The following is an 18004-nucleotide window of genomic DNA, read 5'->3' as shown; positions in this document are numbered from 1 at the left end:
ATGGCTTCTAAAAACTTAATTTTCACAGATGGTTATACCGCTTGTACATCAAAACTTTAAAGGTTGACGAGACATCAAATTGACGTGGTCAGAAAAATTATTGGTTTCACCAGTTATTTTGGAATTTACAAAGATATGTTTTTTAACTCAACAACATTGGTTCCCCTGATAATAATGGTGCCTTTATATAGTCTAGCTTTCTTAACAGAAGAACCAGTGATATCATATAGACAGATTTCATGCTTTTACTTCTGTTACAAAGTTGACGCGCGAAAAGTTGTAATTTTGAATGTATGCAAATAAATGTTTCTAAATTTCGGACGTCCAACAGAAAAGAAGTTTTTTTCTTATCCGTAGAAGCCTGGATAAAACACTATGCGATTTTCACCCTAGTGAGCAAAAGGGGGAAAAATGCAACAAACTTTGTTGTTTATGAAAAATGAAATGAAAACGTTTGAAAATTTATAGTTAAAATAGATTTGTGATTTTTCAAATCATTCGAATCTCAATTCAGACATTCACTCAGACACGTCTGTCGTCCACAAGAATAGATCAATGGCCGACCTTGTTTTGTTTGTTTTGCTTAGTGTTGCCAAAACAAAATTTCTATTTATTAAATGTCCTTAATTCCAGCAGCAGATTTAGTCTCTGCGCATCCTTGGCCAATTCGCCTTTATCCACCGGAAGACAAAATAAAACTAACAATCAGCAACAGTAGCCTTAAAAAATCAGCGCATCCTAAGCCAATCCGTATTTTTCCACCGGAAGACTGAATCAAAACAAACAATCTACAGCAGCAGCCTTAAAAATCTGCTCTTCCTAAATCAATCCGTCTTTTTCCACCGAAAGGCCAAATCACAACAAATAATCAGCAGCAGCAGCCTTAGAAAACTGCGCTTCCCAAGCCAATCCGTATATTTCCGCCTTAAGGGTAAATCACAACAAAAAATACGCAGCAGCCTTAAAAATCTGCGCTTCCTAAGCCAATCCATATAATTCCACCGGAAGGTCAAATCAAAACACACAACATGCAGCAGCAACTTTAAAAATCTACGCTTTTTTGGCCAATCCGCCTTTTTCCACCGGAAAATCAAATCACACCCGTCTTTTTCCACCGGAAGGCTAAATCAAATCAATCAATCCGCAGCAGCATTAAAAATCTGCGATTCCTAAGCCAATTCCTCTCCAATTACCGGAAGGCCAAATCATAAAAAACAATCCACAGCAGCAACTTTAAAATCCGTGTTTCCCAAGCCAATCCGCCTTTTCCACCGGAAGCCAGATCATAACTTAATGCACTACCAGGAAACTCGTTAACGGACATCGTAACAGTTGATTCGGTGCAAGGTCGTCCTATTTGCTGCAATTCTTTCTCACTTCTGGTCAAAATCAGTGACAAAGAGCAAAGGAATTTTTCAACAGGGGCACGCTCGTTGAGAAAAATGATAAAATTAAAAAAAAAAAAGAAGAAATATCAACTTCCTTATTGTTGAAACCTGTCCTATTTCGAGACCATTCCAAAACAAAACGTCGATCATCACCCCCAGGTATTTTATCGCACGCTTGGGTTCGATTGCGCACAATCCAGCTACAATCGTCCCTGATTGTGCTGAGATCAGGTTGGTGATCAGCACCATCTCGGTCTTGTGGTGAGCCAGACGTAAGCTCTTGGAGTGCATCCAATTTTCCACCTTCTCGATAAATACTGTGGCGAGTAGCTGGACCTCTTCGGTTGATGGACCCGATGCCAGGAGAACCACGTCATCCTGATGAGCGACGACGCCCAACTGACGCTATTGAAAGCGTTCTTTACGTCAAGAGTGACCACTGCGCAAAACCGGTCTCCTCTCCGCTTCTTCAACCTGGCTTCATCTGCCCTTCCGATAACCTGTCGAATGGCATCCACCGTACTGCGACCTTTCCGAAAACCGAAATGTCTGTCGGATAGGCCGTTTGCACTTTCGGTGTAGAATTGGATCCTGCTCTGTACCACCTTCTCACTCGTATCCTAGTCGTATGAGACCCTCGGCCATGTAACCTCCTAGTGCTGTGGGAACAGCTCGTTGACGATCTCATGCAGTTTATTCGGACACGTTGCCTGTGGCGCACCTCCGCTTCGCAGGATTTGACCTCTGGGGGTTGTTAGACAAATACCGCATTCTTCGGCCCACGCGTTAAAGTCGTCAACTATTACAATGGGGCTTCTCTCCGTGAGCACCTCTACAATCTTGTCAACCATAGTGCCGAACCTCTCTTACAAACATCTTGGGGGAGCATAGCAGCTGCAGAAGTAGATCTCGTTATCTTTGGCTATCACCATGTCTTCGTTTTCGGTCGCCACCATCTCTTAATGGGGAAACTACCTGTTACCCATATCGCGGCCAGTTTGGCGTCTACGATATGGGTCTGCCACTGTCAAATGTCCAATTTTTTCTCAACTGTCATCTGCCGCAACAGCTGGTGTGCTGTGTAGTTGAGTTGATTTATAGGCGGGGCACCTAGGGTTGCCAGCATTGCCAGGTCTTCAGCGCAGACAAGGCTTTTTGAAGTCAGCCGGTTTCGCTGCAGATCCAGCATACGCCACTCCTGTCTTGCCCAGTGCAGTCGAACGACTTATGGCCAAACTCCGAGCAAGTCCAGTTGATGAGGGATGGAGATCTGACAGATAGACCATCCCACCTTTAGCCGTCGAATCTTGAGTGCTGCGTTTGCTAATGCAACCGGAAGCTTCACCGAACCGACTGAACTGATTCCAAAAGCGTTCTCGATGCCAGGATATCGGAGATAAGTAAGGCCCGTGTGGCTGCTCGGCGGGCTTGTAGCATGTATAGGCTAATGAGGTTGCAGCGGTTCTTGTAGCTTGAAAGGTGGCGCGGGTCAGATCAGTTCAAATGACGTTAAGCATATAGCTTAAAGCGTAGTTGTAAAGCTTGGATCCAATCAGCGCCATTCTGATAGGAAGGGCTCCAAACAGCCGACGCGTAAGTATTCCAGTATGGAGCGAACTAAGCTGCAGTAGAGGCTTTTCAGGCAGTACACGTCTCTAAAGCCCAAACATCGGGCTGCTTTATTAACTATGTAGTTAGTATGGGTCTTGAAGTCAAGTTTAAGATCAAGAACCACACTTAAATCCTTTATGTGGTTCACACGAGCGATTAAATGGTCCGAAAAAAAATAATCGGCGAAGGTGGGATGCCGTTTGCGCGAAAATGTTATGACGGAACATTTAAGGCGGTTCAACGCCAGGCAGTTTTTGTTGCACCAGTTAGCAATATTGAAATAAATGAGAAAAACAATCGGTCATAGGTGGCTCCCTTGCGGAACTCCGGATGTATCAGGGAACTGTTCTGATAACGAATTCGCAGATTTAACGGTTAGCTTTCTTCCGGTAAGGTAACTATAGAACCAATCTAATAAGGAACCCTAGATACCTAGACGTCCGCGCATAGCAATAGCAATTTTATGATTGACCTTGTCGAAGGCAGCGGATAGGTCTGTATAGATTGCATCAATTTGGATACCCGCTGTAAAGCTGTCTTGCATGAAAGATGTAAATGTCAAGTTCGTACTCGTTGAGGAAAGAGAGTTTTTCATCTTAGCAGTCACCTTCAAAATGGTTGCCTATTCGATGACAATGTTGTTTAGAGATGAGTTCAAGGAAGGGACGTTCCGCGCAGCATTTGATCGGCAGAAATAGGTCCAGTAGTGAAAACACTAGAATTTTTTTTTGCAAGATTACATATGTCTGCATCCGAATTTGCCATCTCGTCGTCCAATAACATGCGAGTTGGTAATCCCGATTCACTCCGTTGATCCTTGACATGTTTCCAAAATGATTTAGTATTTTTTTAAAGTTTCGTTGCAGTCGTGACAAATAGTTCTTGTAGCATCGAGAGCTAGCTTTCTATACGCTGAATTAAGCTTTCGGTAGTGGGCTTTAGTTCTTTGTGATTTGTTTCTATTCTCGAGGGCGTCCATTGTACCAAGTGCGGTGTGTCCCGGTGATCCAATAGCCCTACGTTCAGCATGTTGCTTTGATGAGTAGTTTCGGCGTGCATTAATCGTTTTTTTCGGTATATTTCAAGTGAAGATATAGATGATGAGGTCTACAAAGTGATGGGCAGTCACTGGACGAGTCGTAAATTAAACTTGCCTGGCATTGGCGGTTGCCTTCTTCGAACGCAGGGCTGGGGCGACTGTTGACGCTCGCTGGAATCTGCGCGACTGTGACAAAGGGCTCAGGGGCTTCCAAAAAGCTAATTTCGGTGCAACCCGGGGATTCAAACAGCAGATGTCGATCATTGGAATCGTGGGCGAAACAGATAGTTTCGGTCGTAGTTAACGAAATCCCGAAAACTCAGTCCATTTGGCCAGGTTTCAGGGTCCAAAAGTAAATCCTTATGCTCTGTATTTACACCATCTTGAAAAGACACGAAGCGCATAGTGCTAGTATCGGTGCCTTTGGGTACGAGCTTAACCACGTGGGTGGTATCCGCTTAAAGGTTGGCCGGAAGGTTCATATCAGTTTTAATGCGCAAAACAAGTTCTCATATTCGTTGTTGCATACGGGAACCGAAACCACGTCAGCAGAGGATCGTGTTGCACCCAATTTGCAAGGTTCGTATAACGAACGGTGCATCTGGAGCACGAAGTCTTTTAAGCGCACGACAAAAGTCAGGAAGAGCAGGCGTCAGTGTTGGTATTGGGGTGGATGGTTGCTAAGTACAGATTTGCGTAAGTTTCTAAACGGAGTTCAGAAATAGCTTCTGTCAGTTGAGCTATTCCTTTTTGCTCAGCAGGAGTTGCAAACGCGAGGCTACGAAAATTTGCGTTTTCGAAAAGCCCATCACAATCGTCGCACATCCATCATGCGTTTTGGAAAACGATTTCAAGCTGCGGCTTTGCTAACGCTAACACAAGTTAGATGAAATTCCCCAAACCATGAATTGGACCCCGTTGATCGTGCCGCAACAGCTAGAGCATGCTTTCGCCATATTCGGCCGGAAGGTTTGCAATAGGCAACGAAAAAATTGAATGCAATGTTTTTGCTTCCAAATTTTCACGCAAGGTGTCGCATCAGTTGTAGAGAAAAGAAAACCCGCAGAAAGAAAACAAATGAGTCGCTCCGGGTGATATTCACAGCACAAAATTAGCATATTTTGAAAGTTCATAGGTGTCGTAACCCTTTGCATCGGAATAGTCTCCAAACAGCGAGACCTCGACCAGCTCGCGGGCGGCCGCCGTCTTCAAAGCTGTCGGTTTTGGTTCGATTTTCGAACCGCTGCTTCGACCCGGCGCTTCCTTCCTCTTGGTTGGATTATCCCTCCTAACAAAGGGACCCGGGGCTTCCTTCCTCGTCGGAATCTCTATCTTTTTAATACTTTTCCACTGGGTATAAACAACCGTCACTTCCATATTATCAAAGAGATGTCCGTGATAGAGACCACCATCTCAGAGTTCTTGCGAAACCAACCAACTTTTGAAGAATTTTATACCCAAAATTAAACTTTTCTTCAAAATTACACCTAAACCAATGTTTGTTTTGCAATGAATTGTTCGTTTGGGAAAATTCCTTATTAACAGGGTTGTAAATTAAGAACATTTACCTTGAAATTCAAGCAAACGAAGGAGATATAGCCATAAATTTGTGTCATTTTAGTGGGTTTTCGAATGACTTCTTCTTGTTAGTCTTATTGTTTTGTATAATTTCAGTTTTATTTTGTCTATTACTAATCGCCTATCTCTACAATAGGGACAATCTAAATCAATGTTTAGTAAGACCATTTGAAAAAAAAATCAGAATAAATAAGAACAATTTAAAAAATCAAGACGATCTCTCGTAAATCAGGACAAATCTTGAAAAAATCCTTAATTGTAAAAAGCTGTTTCGTCCCATTAAATATTGTACTATTAAAAAAATTACCCCTAAAAGTATACAATCACTCACTAATTCAAAACCTATTTGATACAAATCCCGTTCAATACTCGAATCATCATACTATCAATAATAGAAAGATAGAAATTAGCCTATTCCAAAACAAACATACATACAAACAAATTAACTGTCATCGCTAAAAGAATAATACAAATGTGTGATCTAATGCGCCGTCCGACAGAACTCGGGATTCGATTCGCAGTTCAAAATTTCCCCCGTACGATGTTGATTCAGGTCGAAGGGGGATTTCCTGAAATCTCAGGGCGTAAAAAGTCATTCCAACGTATAATTAAGCTTTAACGTTTGCCCGTTTTCCGATATGTGTGCTCTCATCAGCAGGAACAAACAGCCGAAATGAGGAAACCTTTCCCATCTGACGTTTAAAGCAGGCATCCCGAAATCCTCGCCCCACAACGAAAACCCATCGTACGAGAAGAGGATCTGTTGGATAGTGGCCAAATCGGTGTGGGCTTAGCGGAAGAACTCCAAGGCAAAGCAGCAGCAGCATCAGATTTGGGATGAAGAGTTGACCGGTTTTTTGGTTATTTCTTTTAGAATCTCACATATGAAAACGGGAAAAATGGAGAAAGGCGGTCAAAGATAAGGACTCTCCACAGGATGCCATTCCGGTTTTCTAGATTAGATAACATAACGTTTCGTCTTTTTTCCCAACAGGAAGAGTATCAAGCTACTGCCAAAGGAGAGGATTTTGGCATGATAACGGAAATCCTCGGTCCCCGGGACTTCACTTCTCTTCCCAAACAAGATTGTGTATTTAGGCGAACACACTCGCCACTCAAATGAACATGTTGGCCCTTTCTGATTGCTCCGGGAAAGACAGTGGATTACCGTTACTGGAAAACATATTTAGCTTCAAATTAGAAATAGGAATTTTAACATGAACTAGATCAAATAGAAAATAGCATGACAACGGTTCAAACGTTTTGTATAAAGCTTTCTCATTCCGATTAAGCAACAATGTGTTGGTTCAAACTCACCCAACCTGACGGTTTTTGGGATTTGAAATCAGGGATAAACAAATGTATGAACTACCGGAAAAGAAATCTGTTTTATACCCATTATGGTGTCAAAAAAGGGACGCCTTACATCGTGAGAACCAAAAAATATGATTGTAAAAAGATTCTCAGTTGTGATTTAGAACGTTGCAATACAGCTTGAAATTTTTGAAGGTTTCTATCAGTTTTGAAAAGGCAAACAATACCAAGTTATAACTAAGCTTAGATTTTTTAACGAAATATGAGAGAAGTAGGCGATGACTTTTGCCAAACGCACGCGTCCTTTTCCTCCGTCGTGAAACCTTATAAATTTTCGAGCCAAACAAAAACAAAGTTTGGACTTATACTCAATTTAGCTGCTCGAACTAAAAATTTGGAATAATCAGGTTTTGAAATTGCTGTGATCCGTATCAGAATATTTCACAATCGAGGTAAGTGCTACTTTATTATTAATCACATTAGATATTGAAGTGGTTTCTCTCAGGATTCCATCATGCGGTGTTTTGTTCCCAATTGTACAACGTCCCAAGGCCCTCGCTAACCAGGAAAATAATCCAAGGAATCCTTCTCTACATAGTCTTCCCAAGGATAAGGGTATCCGGAAAAGTGGCTGAAATTTATCGGTCATCGAGAACTACTTGATACTCGTCATGTGTTCATATGTTTGCTTCATTTTGAATCGGAATCAACCGGAACCGGAATTTCGGACCCGGAATGGGTTTTGGAAAGCTAAGCTAAACGAAACAGGTATATACCAATTCTTAAGCGATTGAAAATAATTTTATTATTATTTCGAATGTGATAAATCATTTTGTAGCTGTCCCGACAATCCGGCATCCATCCAGATTGGAAACAGTGAACCTCAGATCCATGTGAATTGCATTTCGTGATTTGAAAAAGAAAACTAAATGCAATGCGTGCGAAGTCTGAGGATTCCTGTATATCAAAGGTAGAAGACAAACCGACGTAAATAACAATTCAGCAGAACCTTAGTTATTTATCGCCCCTGATGCAATAGCTGGGATAAAAAAGAGAAACTAATTGATCGAAACATCATCCAAGTAGCAGAAAGCATTATCGGAGCTTCACCAATGCAAGAAAGCACTGGAGATGTCACAGCAAAGAATCCATCAACTGGAAAAATTGAATCCAAAGCTCCAAAAACAGCCACGACTATCAGGCAATCGAAAAAGCTCGATCAGTTCTCTTAAGAAATTATACTCCTAACCAAACAAATATTATGCCGAAAAAAGGGTCGAAAATTGGAGTTGTGAAGAACTGGCAATGGGGCCTACTGGGACCTTAAAGCACAACTACCTACTTTTAGGTTGTTGTGTTTTAACCTACTAGTAAGTTCCTGCACTGAAGTGGCGATTTACGTCAAAAGTACCTAGAGTAGGTTGTTTTTTATGTCCGTGTAGCTATCATTGGAATACTATGTGAATAAAATATCATTGGATGTACGTGTTACTTTTGTAATCAGGTGTTATCGAAAAATGGATCTCAAACAGAAACGTAGCGCCGCGGTTGCCTTGTTCCTAGCAGGCAAACGGCAGAAGAACATAGTTCGTGAGCAGTCCGATATAGTAAGTGTGTGCAGAAGTTTTGTATACCGTACAGTTAAAAGATACCTGGAGTCCGGAAGTGCCAAAAAACGGTATGGTGGGGGACGCCGACCTACTGTGGTGACACCTACCATGGCGAAGATCGTCAAGAAGCGCCTTAAGAGAAATCCTCGTCGTAGTGCCACTAAATTGGCAGAGGATCTCAACATATCGGATCGAAGTCTCCTTCGAACCAAGCCCTACAAGATCCAAAAGGTTCAAGACCTTACGGTGAAGCAGAAACAAGAACGGGTAAACAGAGCGAAGACGCTGCTGAAGAGGGTCGCGGAAGGAAGGTTGAAGAATATCGTGTTTACCGACGAGAAACTCTTCACCGTACAGCAGTTCGTGAATAAGCAGAACGACAGAGTTTGGTTGCCAGACAGATTACGAAGCCATGTCGACTTGCTGACGACCACCCGGCGACAAAAACCAGCATCGGTGATGGTTTGGGCCGGAATCACCCGTGATGGCCGGACTCCGCTGGGTTTTGTCCCTAAATGAGTTAAGATCAACCAAAATACATATTGGGAACTAGTTCTACAGAATGTCGTCGAACCGTGGGCACGTCGACATTTTGGTTCCAGGGATTGGGTTTTCCAACAGGACTCGCCGCCGGCTCACAGAGCGAAGAAACCCCAATTTTTGGATTGCGCAACATTTTCCAGGGATTATTTCGAGCTCCGAGTGGCCGGCGAGTTCGCCAGACCTGAACCCTATGGACTTTGCTGTTTGGAGTATGTTTAAGGTTGCCAGAATTTTTTTCACTCCCATCCGGGCCTAGCAATTCCAGGCATTTTTTCAAAAAAACCTGGCAAAATCCGGGCATGGATTTCAATTTTTCAAATCCAAAAACCGGGCAAAAACCGGGCAAAATTAAGGTGTTATTATACATAAAAGCAAAGAAAAAATGCAAAAAAATATGAAATTAATACTTTATTAATGTAATTGCAGACTTCCAAAAACTTTTTGGAACACTTAAATATTTAAAGGTTTATAAAAGTAAATCAGCGAAATTATTTGAAACAACCGTTGAAAATTTCCATACCGTTAGTCGATTTTGCTGAAACTTACTCAAAAACTTTGATTTTTTTTGGGTTTCTTTGTGAAAATTGTGAAAAAAATCCGGGCAATATCCGGACTTTTTTCACGATATCCGGGCAACCGGGCCGGACCGGACTTTCTCGAAATTTTACATCAAATATCCGGGCAAACCCGGATAAAACCGGGCAATCTGGCAAGCTTAAGTATGTTGGAGGTCGAAGTCTGATCTAAGGAACATGAAGGTGTGGAGGTCCTGAAGCGACATCTCGTAGCAGCCTGGGATAAAATACCACAAGAACACCTGCAGGGCTCATACGATGCGTTCTTCGACCGTCTTCGGCTAGTGGTTAAACTCAAGGGCGAACAAGTCGAACTTTACCAGAGAAAAAGTAGTTTGTTTTTGAGAGAAATTGAATTAATTTGAAATGAAAAGTTGTTGTTTCGATCAATTTATATGTTCATTTCAATGTAGCACTTCAATTGCCGGACCCTGGACATGAACCACATGTTCACCTCTTGCAAAACATTTTTGCCTCACAACCATTTCCACTTTGCCGCCAAAAGCATCACACAGTTCTTTACCGTGGGATGTAGCGAAAGGTTTCCATTCGAAAACTTTTCTGTACTACACCGCGAAAAAAACCGAAGTGCTGTCACCATGTATAGGTTTTTAAACTCCGAAACAAGACCATCACTCCATATTACCTCTTTGATCGAGAAATTCTCAATGTCCTCTAACATTGCAAATATTTTTGATAAATAGGCAAAAACAGCATGTTTTCCTTTGATTCTGATGCAAAAAGATTTGACTGTTTTCACTCTTCAACTGAACTGCTAGAGTGCACAAAACTATCAAAACTCGTGACCGTTTTTGGTCTCGTAACATTTAACGCTTAATTTAACAATCCTTACGTTTATGTTAATAGCTTTGCTGTCCATTTAATTCAGTTTGAATTGTGCTCGTTTGCCTTTTACATGGACAACAAATTCTTTCCACATTCTTTAAATTTCGTCTTTAACCTGGGATGCCAAAACCGTCTCTTTTACTTGCAGAACGCGTATTGATATAATTTTTTTTCCTAATTTCTCGCTAGATTAATTTATCAGAATCTATCGGTACATTAAATTTCTGTCCGTTTCTATAATGGGATCAAAGTTTAATTCAGGAAACAGAATTCCAATCTGTATCGCATAATGATGAATTCCAAAACTCTTCGCTTTAAGTGACTCGGAGAGCTGCCACTACTTGTCTAAAATTTTCATTGATTTGGCAAAAAAAAATGATGCTGGCGTTTCTTTAAAAGCATAACATTTGGAGGAGGAAGATCGCAAAATTTAAGAAACTTAAAGATACATCTTTAAATTCCACCAAAAAAATGGCAAATGCTTCCTTGAGAAACAAAGAAAGGTAACATATTTTCAATTTCTTTTTGTCGGTCTCATCATTGACAACAACAAAGTCACGCAGGTTCATCCATGGAGTAGTGTATGAAATATCCCGCCGAAGATAAAAATCATGAACTGCATTTTGAATGTATATGTTTCTCGAATCTTGTACTGCTAGCACATTCCGCTACTGATGGTTGTCTTCGTAGTTGTTCTGGTATCTTCTCTGGTTTGAGGTAACCGAAATCTAACCCCATTCGGTACCAAATGTTTCGACGATAATCATCATCCATAAAATTTTTAATATAAATGAAAATTGTAAAACTATTATTTTTTTTTCAACGCTCTTCCTGCAGAAGTATAATATGAGTAAGGGATATTTCCAGCACATCTTCTACTTATGTGCAGCTTCAATCGACTTTGTTACGATACTGTCGAGCCTTTGCTGCAAAGGCATTCTTTTCTTCTTCAGTCACGTGCAAGATTTGATTGCGCTTGCGAATCTAATTATAAATCTAAATTTTTGGCCAAAGATAGTTAATTATATGAAGATATAACTAACCGAATTCATCGGCCTTATCGGTGAAAAGTGATGTCCTTTTTAGTAGGGACATCTTAAGATTATAAAATTTTATAGATGGATAGAACGTTGAAGAGGGTGAAAATGAGCGGGTAGAATTTATTTAGAAGCTTTATCATCACATATCAGATTTTTGTTCCGCACTACTATGAAGTGGTAGGTACAGATAGCGTTACATCTACCACAAAACATTAGTAGTCCATGCGTGGTTCGACCCTCAAGCGGGAAAACTTGAAAGTGGAACGCGTGGAATGTGTCAAACGACTGACATAATGGAGTAAATTTTTTTCTTGTTATTTTTTCGTTTGGGAATCGTTTTAAAGTGATAAAAAAAGGACTTCAAGTCATATTTTGATACATTTGATATTTGACATTCCATTTTCGAGATACCTATAGCTAAGGAATGAAATATCCCCTGGAATCACGCTAGCTTTTAGATTGTAGAAGCGAATTGCAGCCCTCCCATCTTCTTGGGGAGGCTTTCCAACATGTTTCAAATCTTCCAAACAATATGGGGCATCTGTGACTCGTTTCAACCAAAAATCCGTACGGTTCATTTGTTGTGGAATTTGCTGAAGAGAAATTCAATTGCAATATTTAAATCTGAAAGAAATAATTAAAACTAACTAATCCTTATTCAATTTCACACGTGAAATGTCGGACATTCTAGAAACCATTAGAAAGCAGCGAGCATCCGAAAATACCATTTATTACGCTCTGTATGCATACTACTTACTTGGTTTTTCTAAAAAGAAGATATCTATAATGTATCATAAACATATAACCACCATTTCGTCGTGGATCGAATTGTATGAAGAGGATAAACTTTTTCCCCGGAAGCAATATGAACATGATGCAACCAAAGTTACTACCGAGAAGAAACAATGGCTTATTAATTCGTCAAAACCCTACACTATATTTAAACGAAGCAAAGGTGATGTTTGAAAATGATTTTTTTATGAAAATATCTCCTTCTTCAATCTGGAAAATACTCCATAGTGCTGGACTTACTTGGAAAAGCCTGGAAAGACGAGCGCTTCAAATCAGCCAAAGCGAGATAATGCGATTTTTTAACGAGCTAAGCCTAATACCATGGGTCCACTCAAATTTATTATTTTTGGATGAAGTTGCTGATGATAACGGTATCCCGGTCAACACTGTATCTGGATGATGGATGGGGCCAAAATATGTACATTGCTCGAAAACTGTAGTAGAATATTTAAGATGCAGTGGAGTTTGGCTAATATTCCTGCCAGCGTTTGCCCGTTTTTTTAATCCTATCGACGCACTTTTCGGCCTAGCGAAGCGCGAGATGTAAAAAAAATATTCGGAAGGATCGAAGGCAAATATCAAAGATTTCGTGGCAGAAATCTTTGCTTCGTTCGGTAATTTTAACACAACAAAATTATTTCGAAAATGTGGTTACATACATGGTGGGAAATTTGATCCTACGATGGGAGATACTATAGACTTGCAGGAGATGGAATTTCGAATAAATTGAATAATAAAAATGCTAATTCGATTATTGAAAAATGGTTTTATTACTTATGTTAAGAAAAAACTGGTTCAACAACAAATTGAAAAAAAAAAACAAATAATTATAAAAAAAAATAAAAACATGGTCAAAATCGAGTTGATCAGTTACTTGATCAGCCAAAATATCACTAATTTCATTTTCCGCAACATTTACAGAGCCCTCCATGGAATTAAGGTACGAATCGCCAATTCTATCTCGCAGCTCCAAAGCTTCAATACGTTGCTCTAGAAAGCTTAATCGCATTTGAAGCTCTTTTTCAGTCGATTTGGCACTATTAAATGCTTCCCGAAGGTAGGTAGCATTTACGGATTGTATCCCATTTACCCGAAAACCATTGCCCAGAATGAATTTTTCCCAGAATGACAAATACTCGATATCAAACCCCAGAATGAACCATTTCCCAGAAAAAAATTCCCCAGAACGCACCATTTACCAGAATTTTTTTTCCCAGAATGGATCATTTCCCAGATTTTTTTTCCCCAGAATGGAACATTTACCAGAATGGCACAAATCCCAGATTTTTTCCCCTAGTATTTTTATTTGTTTTTTTTTAATGGATTCTTGAATATTTCATATGATTCGAAATTATTTTTTTCAAAATGATTTTTTAAATGAAACTACGACTTTGAAATTTTCCAACTAAATTTATTTTAGAACCAATATTGTGCTTTGTTTATGGTTTGGGTACTTTAATTGATTCAATGCTTACCATGGTCCTTTAAAAAACCGTTTTGCTATCCGACTCCTCACGCTGCGCGTTCGAACTTGAAAGACGTTTTGTCCTTCACGCTGTCGCGTGGCGGACGGGGCTAAGGGATCACCCCTAGCTTTCACGCAGACCTAGGAAGCCCCGGCAGACCTAGACCAATGTCTTAGGGCCGCCGCTTCCGACGGCGGGTCGGCGGCCTCCTCGGATTTGGAAGCCTCGGCGGCTTTGTGCCGCCTCATCCCCTTCATCCTCGTTGGTTGCGGCCTTGCCGCAAAAGAATAAAGTTATGAAACCCCATTTTTTTGTAACAATTCCTTTTTTTTAAATAATTTCTAGTAAGGATAAATGTTTTCAATTTTCTGGGAAATGGTCCTTCTGGCGAAGAAATGTCTGGTACATGGTTCATTCTGGTGAAAAAATTTCTGGGAAATGGTACATTCTGGCGAAAATTTTTCTGGGGAATGGTTCGTCTGGGGAAAAAAATTCTGGGGAATGGTTCTTTCTGGCGATTGGAATTCTGGTAATTTTTCATTCTGGGTAATGGTTCCGGGTAAATGGAGTACAACCGCATTTACGTTATGAGCCACTGGCAATCCTTTTCTAATGTTGGCGATCCTAGGAGATTCTTTCGCTTTGAAGAGATGTTGTAGATGTCTTGGAGGAGGCTCGTTCACTGAGCAGTCCCGTGAATGAGCTGGTCCAGCCAAGATAGATGAAGCCCACACTCCACACCATCTCATGAGCATCCCAACAGGAGCTATGTTTTGAACGAAGTTTCTGCGACAGCTAAACAACCGTCTGAATGGATGCAGCTCCTGATTTGTCACGCTCTGAAGGTTCAAATAAGTGCTGCCTCACACTGTTATGTACTGACTTTGAACATACGGATAACGAATACACGTGTAAGAGCAGGTGTACTTCTTTTTCCATCCAATTCTGTAGCATCTTGGTGGTCAATTTCTCAGGTTGCGTATATATTCTATTTTGTTTTACACACATTAGGCGAAATCTTCTTCCTCTGGAGCTTCTTTTTGAGCCCATGTAGGGATAGTAGTTCCATCAGCTTGCGGCAAGAAAATGATCTCACGAAGAAGATGGTTTTTGGCCTGATTCCAAATTTTGTGCAGGAAATCGTCAACTGAGTCCGCGTTGATGATCCAGTATCCTACATGCGTTCCACTCGATTGCCCTTTGAACTCCCTGAAACCATTACCTTGATGCAGAATCAATTTTCCACATTCCGAGTCTCGTTCTCAGAATCTTCTATAAGGTATTATCTCCATATCACTCACTTCATACTCTTCTTGCATAGAAAGGTCTCCAATAAAATCCTTTGATAAATTGATGTTTATTTTTGAAGAAGTTGAATTTTTTTAAGGATAAATAAACATTGATTCAAAGGTTTCTAAGGTAACTATTCAAAGTTTATAAATGAATTTTCAAAAAGGCGAAATGTGAAATTATTAAATGAGTATCAGAAAAAAATATTGTTTACTTAAGCAAATACTTCATTCTCGAAGTTTATTTTTTACTTTTCATTTATGTATGCTTTTATTCTGTAGCTGCAGGCTGCCGAAAACGTGGAATCCGCCCTTAATTTATTTTACGTAAAACTGTATACCGTTTTAAAACAAAATGTACCTTTAAAACGTAGAAATCGTTCCAAAACAACAAAGAACGCATGGTGGAACTCCGATTTAAGGCGACTAAGGAACCAGCTACGTAAAGTTCGCAAAAGCTTCAACAAGAACCGCACAGAAGCTCTAAGATGTCACTTGAGGTACTTGGAAAATGAATTCAAACATCTAAACGACCTTCTCTACCGACAACATATCTCTCGACTCGAAGAAAACTTCAAACGAGATCCACCATCATCTTGGGAGCATTTTAAGGGTAGAAAACACTGCCTCGAATCAAGCAGAATAGGTCAATTTGTTCGCGGACTTATTTCAAAATGTGTAACGTTCTGTTGATATTGATGCAGACTGCAACTACCTTGCATCGTTGCAATCTTACGTTGTAAATTTGCCTTCACCGTACTTCTCCGAACAGGATATTTTGGAAAAGTTGTCCACAGTCGATCCTTCTAAGGGTTCTGAGGGTTCTAAGGCAGTGATGGTAAATTTCGCCCGTCACGCTTGACCCGACTAGTTTTGTTTCATCAAACGACTGGCACTGTTCTCAATTGACGGAGCCTCACTAGTCGCATGACGGATAAAGCACGACAACAATCAACATTTCTCCATCATCGCCTGGCGAAGCTCTTACACATGGTCAAAATTTCTCTTGAGAGTGACTGGCAAATCTCTTCACACTTCGATCGGCTGCTGACGGCAGGTATAACCAATTGAACGACTTGCTGGCAGAGAGCAACAATAGCAATAAAAAACTGAAAACGAGCTTGCTGGCAAGAGCAACAATAATAATAAATGCTTTTCTTGTTCGTCTTCGGCTTGCTGGCAGGAGCAACAATAATAATAAATGCGTTTCTTTTTCGTCATCGGTCGTTTGAATGCGATTGCTTGACTAGGTTATTATTTTAGCTTCAAATGACTGGGGAATGAATGACTGACAAACGAAGTGACTGGTCGTTAAGGAACAGTCAATTGAGTTTGATGGACCAAGAAGCTTCACAGTCACAGCTTCACGCCTCATGACGATGACTTTTGCCAAGCCTGTTCTAAGGGTTCCAGATAAAATACCTCCCGCTCTTCTGAAACATTGTGCTGCATCTTTATCCGCCCCGGTTTGCAGTATCCTTAATCGATCGGTAACCGAAAGATCGTTTCCTAATGCATGGAAAGTTACGGCTATTTCTCCGATACACAAATCCAGAAATGTTAACATCGTGGAAAACTACCGGCCAATATCGATTTTAAATTCAATGTCAAAGATCTTCGAAATTCTGATGCACCAGCGAATGTATGCCGCTGTTAAACCTTTGATCTCGGAATATCAACATGGTTTCGTCAAGAAAAGGTCAACAGTTACAAATTTGATGTGCTACGTAAGTTCACTGAATAAAAGCATGGAGAAATGTTGCCTGGTGGATTCAGTCTATATTGACTTTGCCAAAGCTTTCGACCGTGTGCCGCACAAAATACTGGTCGCAAAGTTGAATCGACTAGAATTCCCGGCTTGGGCACTCGAGTGGATTGCGTCATATCTAACCGACCGTCAGGCTTTCACCAGAATACGAAACACGCGCTCACGAATGTTCGCCACACCGTCTGGAGTTCCTCAGGGAAGCCACCTTGGACCTCTGCTGTTTATAATCTTTGTGAACGACCTGTGCTCAACACTTCAGTCCGATACACTCCTCTACGCCGATGATCTGAAGATTTTCCGGAAGATTCATAACACTGTTGACTGTTTGGCCCTTCGACATCGCTAGACTAGATGAGTGGTGCCGCTTTAACGGAATGCTAGCAAACGCGAAGAAGTGCAAGGTTATAAACTTTTCTCGTGCAAGAAGAACGATCCTTTTTGACTACCAACTAACCGGAGTAAGACTGGAGACCGTGAAGTCTATTCTCGACCTCGGAGTGAAGATCGACAACAAGCTCACATTTGCTGAACATGTCGCGCTTACTTCTGCCAAAGGATTCGCTGCTCTCGGATTCCTGCGTCGCAACACCAAGGATTTTGATGACGTTTACGCATTGAAAGCCATATACTGTGCATCAGTACGTAGCATCATGGAGTACGCCGTTCAGGTGTGGGCTCTAGCTCAGAGGACACAATGCCACCGTCTTGAACGATCTCAACGCTGTTTCTTAAGATACGCTCTACGGCGTCTTCCCTGGAACGACCCGATCCAACTACCGCCGTATGAGGAAAGGTGTGCAGTGCACTTCACTCTTCAATTTTTTTTTCTTTAAATTTGCAAATATTTAAGACTTACTCGTAGCAACATATCTACATGAATCTTGTAAAAATGATTTCACAAAAAATTGAGATAATTCAACTTATACGAAAAGTAAAAACATAGTGTACATTAGACTGCCCCAAATTTGTATGGGAAATTTAAAACCTGTAAAATGTTATACGCTGCAGGCTTAAATTGGTCCTGGGCCTAGTACAAGATCTCATGCCAAATTTGGGCCAGATCGGACCACGGGAAGGGGTCGCTCAACGAGCCTGAAGTTTGTATGGGATTTTGAGACATTTTGTTCGAGAGATACATGAAAAAA

General features: G+C 40.8%; 1 pseudogene; it reads right to left on the bottom strand.

The window, feature by feature from the left end:
- Positions 1-5136: 5136 nt before the first annotated feature.
- On the bottom strand, positions 5137-15108 carry LOC129761030 (uncharacterized; annotated as a pseudogene).
- Positions 15109-18004: the final 2896 nt, after the last annotated feature.

Source organism: Uranotaenia lowii, chromosome 1 (genome assembly GCF_029784155.1).
Source record: "Uranotaenia lowii strain MFRU-FL chromosome 1, ASM2978415v1, whole genome shotgun sequence".
Classification (NCBI taxonomy): Eukaryota; Metazoa; Arthropoda; class Insecta; order Diptera; family Culicidae; genus Uranotaenia; species Uranotaenia lowii.
Note: the sequence above shows the minus strand (reverse complement) of the source record. Positions and strands in the feature narration are given on the sequence as shown.